General features: G+C 41.3%; 1 pseudogene; it reads left to right on the forward strand.

Annotated features, from left to right (window-relative positions):
- Positions 1–647: 647 nt before the first annotated feature.
- On the forward strand, positions 648–1,421 carry LOC115283415 (annotated as a pseudogene).
- The last annotated feature ends 3,674 nt before the right edge of the window (positions 1,422–5,095 follow it).

The following is a 5,095-nucleotide window of genomic DNA, read 5'->3' on the forward strand; positions in this document are numbered from 1 at the left end:
CATCCGGCTTCGGCTCAGGTCATGATCTCACGGTTCGTGGGTTCGAGCCTCATGTCAGGCTCTGTGCTGGCAATTAGCTCAGAGCCTGGAGCCTGCTTCAGATTCTGTGTTTCCCTCTCTCTCTGACTCTCCCCTGCTTACACTGTCTCTCTCTCTCACACACACAAAAATAAATAAAGACATTTTTTAAAAAGTTTATTTATTTATTTTGGGGGAGAGAGAGACAGTGAGACAGAGAGAGGGAGAATCCCAAGCTCCGAGCTGACAGTGTGGAGCCTGACACAAGGCTTGAACACAAAATTGTCCTAATGTGGAAAAAGTCTAAGACTTTCCAAATATCTGAATCACCATGCTGACTATGGTTTAGATTAATAGTATTCAACAAATAGTATTCAACAGTTCACCATGATAAAATTCTGGGTACATTTTTTTATTAGGTCAACAATGGCAGTATAACAACTTATGGACTTATGGTTTCATAATATGGCAAATAACAGTTCTTTCAGAGCCATTCACTCCATGGTTTGCAGATCCTAATAACTTAACATTTTGGTAAGAGACAGAATTCCAGGCCGCCAGCGAAAGGCGGAGACTGGAAAACACAGGCTGGGTGCGGGCGTGGCAGGGCCTGGGCCCTGGAAGATGCTAAGCCCCTGCCTGGTCCGGCCCCAAGCACATGATGGCGATATGGGAGCTCAAAGTGTGTCTTCTCGAGGACACCGGGGTTGGGAAATCAAGCATTGTGTGTCGATTTGTCCAGGATCACTTTGACCACAACATCAGCCCGACCATTGAGGCATCTTTTATGACCAAAACTGTGCCTTGTGGAAATGAGCTTCATAAGTTGCCCATCTGGGACACCACTGGGCAGGAACCGTTTCATTCACTGGCTCCCATGTACTATCATGGATCCGCTGCAGCTGTCGTAGTATATGATATTACCAAACAGGATTCATTTTATACCCTGAAGAAATGGGTGAAAGAACTGAAGGAGCATGGTCCAGAAAACATTGTAATGGCTATTGCTGGAAACAAGTGTGATCTCTCAGACATTAGGGAAGTTCCCTTGAAGGACACTAAGGAATATGCCAAAGCCATAGGTGCTGTTGTGGCTGAAACAAGTGCAAAAAACTGCTATTAATATCGAAGAGCTCTTTCAAGGAATCAGTCACCAGATCCCATCCTTGGACCCCCATGAAAATGGAAACAATGGATCAATCAAACTTGGGAAGCAAGGCACGCAAGCCAGACAGCGGTGCTGCTGCCCCACGGGCCACGGTCCACCGTATTTGAAGAAGCCAGAGCCGACCTTCCATTCTCAGCAGCCTGGCACCCCACGTAGGGAGAAGTGGGATGCTGGCTTGGCACCCTGGAAGACCTGCAGTAGTGGGGCAGGTAACATCCCTGGAAAAGGCTTTTAGAAAAATCCACCACATTGCCACAAAATGCCCTTCGGTATATGAAATGCACCCGGGAGGGAACAGGTGTTAGGTCATGAGTACAAGTGATTTTTTGTTATTAAAAACCTTAAAATATTCTTAAATTTCTACAGCAGTCACACTGGCTTATATGTGTGTGAGAGTCTAAAGTGGTGGTCCATTCCAATTTCCTGTGCTCCCCAGCCCAGTTTCAGTAAGTTCTTCAATGCCATTGCCTCTGTTACCTGACCAGCCTTCATGGAAATGTTCATTTAATTTAATGTAATTTACCTTTCAATGGAGTGTAATTGGCCTATCACTCAAGCTATAGACTTGAGCCATAATCAAAGTAAAGAAAGATGTATTAGAAACTGTTGTCTACATCTCTTTTACTTGATGCCCATTTTTCCTTCAGTCATATATAAACAAATCAAATCTGCCTAAGATATTGCATGCAATTTTGGAAATGGAAGGCCTAGGTTGAAAGAATCATTTAAGTAGGTACCGAGTAAGCAGTGACAGACGTAGGGTATAAATATTTTTCCAGAAACTGCCAGGTATGATCATCTCCACAGTAATAAATGCCTACCCTCTTAGAGAAGGTTAATGCACAGATTATGATTTTACTAATTAAAGATGTCTGAATCCAATGGAAGGAAAGGGAGAGAAGGCATGGGAAGGAAGAAAAGCTATCTCCATTGGAAATCCAAATCTTATTACCATTCTAACATCCATAAATACCTGGGATTAAGAAGCTTTTGGCTTCCTCTTAGGGTTTATATTGGAAGGAAATTCTCAAAGAATGTTTGGACCCATGCCTTTTGTGGGGACTAGGAAAATGTAAAGAATGGCTGGCCTCAGAAATGGTTAATCAGGCAGCATAGTAATAGGGCTAGCTGGTACCCAACATTCAAAGCCCAGCAAACATTATTCTAACTGCTTCACTCAGCTCACAAAGAGCAGTTTGACAATCATAGGATGTGCAGGCTAGAGTGCCTCTTAGCTCTCCCAGACAGGCCCCTCAAAAACTGCTAGCAAGTGGCATTTGGATGTCTTAGCAGGGTCCCTGCCATGCTTTTTAGGGTTTTCTCCACATTGTCAACTCTACTAGCAGCTAACATTCTGCTTGTCGGCCAAGTTAAACTGGGGTTGCAAATTGAATGACCTCTTTCCAGGTGACATGCAGGTTTGTCTCAAGCCTTTCCTCATCCAGCTGTCCGTGAGAACCTGGGTCTGTCTCTAGACAGCTGTTCTGGTTGCCCAGCTAAGGTGATAACATGCCCCAGCGGGGTTCACAGCCTTGGTCTAGGTCTTCAGTGGTTGCATCTTGCATGAAATAGCTGATGTTAATCACGTGTAGCCAGCAAGTAACCCACAAATGGGCCCATGGTTTTATTTCAGAAGCACTTTGAGGATGTGAACCACTCCTTTACCTTTCGGTATTGCCTTAACTATTCAAGCCAGGCAGATGACCACATACATATAATCATGAAATCTTCTCTGAAGATCGATGCTAGTGCTTTGTCCACAATGAAGCTTTCTTACTTCCTTTGTCTGGACTTGCGATTACATTCTGGCTGTTCTGATAGTTGAACTGTAACCATGTAATATTATGTAAAGATCCAAAACATCAGGTAGTTTCACGTGATGTAAATCCTTCACATAATTTTCCAAACTTTGTTTTCCTTCCGTTTTCTTTCCTTCCACATGCATGTATTTGTGTAAATATGACTTTGTATTTGTTACACCAACATGTAATCAATTGCATTGGCTGAGCCTGGCGCGTGCCTATCTATGTGCTATATGGTATAAGCAGGGGTTCTCACAAGGGTTATTTCCCAGAGGAATCCCCCAAGATAGTGCTGAACTTGTGTAAACGTTTTATGTAGGTACATAATGAACTTGCCATTTTAGAGTTGAAATGGTACATTAGGGTGCTGAATATGACATTACTTTGCAGATTAGAGAAGGCTGAAGATCTAAAATTAACTTCTAGCCAATGAAAGGGCTATGCCCCAATGAGACTTGAATTCATTTTATAAGGGAGATTTGGATGACAGAAACCTTTCCTTTCAGATCAAGGAATATGGCATATGGTGGCTGAAGCTGAGCTCCTCTGGAAGGCTCTGCAGTGCTCACAGCGGGCTGGATTACAAGTCAGGCTGTACACGAATACTCTGAGCTATATTCAGGCCCATTTGGTATCTAGTCCATTCTTTCAACTGTCATTGTTGAAAGCAGACCCAGTGATCCAATGTCAGTGCACTGCTGTGTAAATCATTCCTTTTTCTTGTGTTTTTATAAAGGGCTTGTCTGGGCTGTACCTAGTTCTCACATATAGAAGACCCTGCTGCTGACCACTAGGACCTTTCCACCTTGTATTCTATAGTAAGGCATTTCCCTCAACATCACCCAATTATACTTGTTATTTTGGGTTTAACAAACACTGATTCATACTAATAAATATTGTAAGTTTAAAAAAAAGAGACAAAATTCCAGGTACTCCACTGAAGGGTCAAAAGGCACTTAAATAGTTAATACTATTAGAATATACCCAATCTAAATAGCAGCACTGAACGAAAACTAAACAATGAACAGTTACTCATGTGAAACACTATAATGTTTTGAGCCATACAGGTAACAACACTAAAGTACAATAATTTGCAATTAATTCTTTAAAGCTTCATTGTATTGGCATAGAATTGAGGGCTCCTAATGAAATGCAACTGGAAAATACCCTGCGAAGTGAGCATGTAATGGCACCTCTAAACAGGCAATAGAGAAAGGACCACTAGGAACTCCATAAACCCATATTGTTATTTGTAAGCCCCTTGGCAGAATCATCAAATGAAGGGAAGATGACTGAAGCAATAAGTATGACATTAGTAACATGAGTTAATGTGAATACATATATATATATATGTAGAAGATTATATATATATGTGTAGAAGATTAGCTACCCAGGTTTTTGGTGTTATCATAGTGTCTAATTAGAATACCAACTGAAAATTGGTATCTGATAGCAAAAGGCTACATTATTACACTACAAAGCACAGTTAATGCCTCAGTATTTTGAAAATGGGTGTCCAGTCTAGAACCTTTTTACAAATGTTTGTTTGTTTATTTATAGAGAGTGAGCAGGTGAGGGGCAGAAAGCGAAGGAGACAGAATCATCTCAAGCAGGATCTGCACCATCAGTGTGAAGCCTGAAGCAGAGCTCAAACTCATGAACTGCGAGATCATAACCTGAGTCGAAATCAAGAGTCGGACATTTAACTGACTGAGCCACCCAGGCACTCCCAGTCTATAATCCTATTGTACAACTTGACTGCAGAGGATGGAAATATCCCAACTAGGAAAGTGGCTTTCTAACTAAAATTAAACTTTGCACCTAAAAACAGTGGCTGGCGTATCCCTATGTGTGTTTATATATATAATATATACACAAATGAATATGTAATTCCAAAAATCAAAAGCCCTTAAGATGCCATATTTTCTAATAAGCAGCAAAATATTACTAGGTCTAAACTTGGAACAGAGCACTGCACTAATAACTTCTAAAGGACAAGGATGCAGTTACGCACAAAAGATTTATTTACTTCTCATTTGTCCATACAGAAACCAAAATTGGAAATTCATTACAACCATATACATGGCAAGATAATCCTTTGCTGAGT

This window comes from Suricata suricatta, chromosome X (genome assembly GCF_006229205.1).
Source record: "Suricata suricatta isolate VVHF042 chromosome X, meerkat_22Aug2017_6uvM2_HiC, whole genome shotgun sequence".
Lineage (NCBI taxonomy): Eukaryota > Metazoa > Chordata > Mammalia > Carnivora > Herpestidae > Suricata > Suricata suricatta.